A 2,122-nucleotide genomic window follows, 5' to 3' on the forward strand; every position below is an offset into this window, starting at 1 on the left:
AATATGTCCAATTTTCTCACACGAAAAATAGATTAGAGGAACCTTACATTTGTATTTTCCTCTACCTCTAGAATATTTCCTTCCAAGAAGAGCTTCAACCACCTCAAGATCACTATCAAAACTCTATTTTGATTCTTCTTCACTTTTTGACTAAGAATCCTTTATCTTCTTGCATTTTTCTTTGAGTTAAAGCTTGACTTCAAATGATGATTCAATGTTCTTGGAAGCTAAAACATAGTTATCATAGTTATCTAGCTCAAATGCAGTCAGTCTACCTACTATGGCCTCTAAATTTATCTTATTATTTGCTTCACATCTTCTTTCTTGAATTGTAGAAATTCTAATTACATAAATGGGAATTAATGTTCTAAGAACTTTACTTACAACTGTTTTCTCCTCAATGTCTCCTCTAGAAGCCTTGATTACATTGACAACTACTTTGACTCTTTCAACATATTTGGCATTTTTTTCATCCTCTCTCATTCTCATTTGATCAAATTTTCCTCTTAAACTTTTTGTTTTGGCTCTTCTCACATTATCATCACCTCCATAGATTTCTTTTAGCTTGTTCCATATTTCAAAGGTAGTTTTGTAGTCCTTGACATCATCAAATTCTTCCTAGCTTAGGATAGATGCAATTTCTAACATCATGGTGTTATGAGTCTTCTTCTCAACAATGTCATTAATAGATAATGTACCAAAAGGAGTTACATATGCTTCATCAAGATATTTCAATCATGTATCTATAATGGAAGCTAGATGTAGTCTCATGAGACATCCTAATCTCTAGATTAGCTCCTTGAAATATTTCTTGCAAGCACCAAATGCTCCGATACCAATTGTTAGAAATATAGATGGAGTAACTGAGGGGGGTGAATTAGTTACCACACAAAAAAATGTACATATTCCTTAGATGTCTTAAATTACTAGTTACTTCTATCACTCAATAGCCACACAAAAAAAAAGGTCGCAACTCGATAGATATACTATGCATTAACTTATTATTGATCTTTAAGCATTCACAATTATTAACATGCACGCAAAAGGAAATAACATGAACATAAGAGACACTAGATTTAATGTGGAAACCCAATATGCAAAAAACTACCAAGTAACAAGCTTCCAATTTTCACTCTTTTGAAGTGAGCCCTATTAGGAGCCAACCCTATTAAAGGTTACAAAACAAACTTTTAGGTGTGACCTTGTTAGAGGATTTAATCACCCTACTAGGAGTGGCCTTGCTATAGAACTTTTGAACAATTCAATGGAACTATCCACCTTGTTAGAGGATTTACAAAATGGTTGTTAAACCAACTCTATTAGGAGATTTAGAAATTACTACTACCATGGTGAGAAAGTAACAATAAGTGGCCTGAATGAGATGCAACTAAACTTTTCTATTACAAATCTCTACTCTACTTCACTACATCCTCTCTAATCAAATACAACTTTGCTACTCCTTAAGGATATTTGATCCTTCTTCAAAATTCACTCACACTTATACAATTAACTCACTTGCATGCTTGCTCATCCATCCATACATTTGAATTCACAACTTGACCTTTTATTTATACCATACAAATTGTCAAGTCGACTCATTTACAAGTTACAATTATCAATAATGATTACATCAATTGGCTACAAAAATTACATGAAAAAATTAAACTTTATTTCCCAAAAAAATGAAATCCTTCATTGGCTGACCCTCCTCAGTAAACACTACTCCAAAAATGATTTCCAGTGTTAACCAAGTGAAGCTTCATAAACACTACAAACTCTGCAAAATTCTTTGGAGACTGAGTGAACTCGATAGAGACTAACTTTCATTTGCTAACCTTGTGAGCTTGGTAGAAATTGATTTCTACTACAGAATCCTTCAACACCTGAGTGAGCTCAATAGAAACTATCTCCATAGTGCAACATTCAAGAATGCTTGGTAGACTCTATAATTCACTTTGCTAACCATTTGAGCTTGGTAGACTTTGTCTTTTGCTTTGCTGACCAACTAAGCTTGGTAGAATCTTTCTTATAACTGATATCAAATTTGTGTAACATCAAAGACAACACATAATTGAACAATTGTATCCAACACTCTTTTCCTTAGGTTTTGTAACTTCTAATA

This window comes from Cupressus sempervirens, chromosome 11, assembly GCF_028749045.1.
Source record: "Cupressus sempervirens isolate cs-2001-9-10 chromosome 11, ASM2874904v1, whole genome shotgun sequence".
Classification (NCBI taxonomy): domain Eukaryota; kingdom Viridiplantae; phylum Streptophyta; class Pinopsida; order Cupressales; family Cupressaceae; genus Cupressus; species Cupressus sempervirens.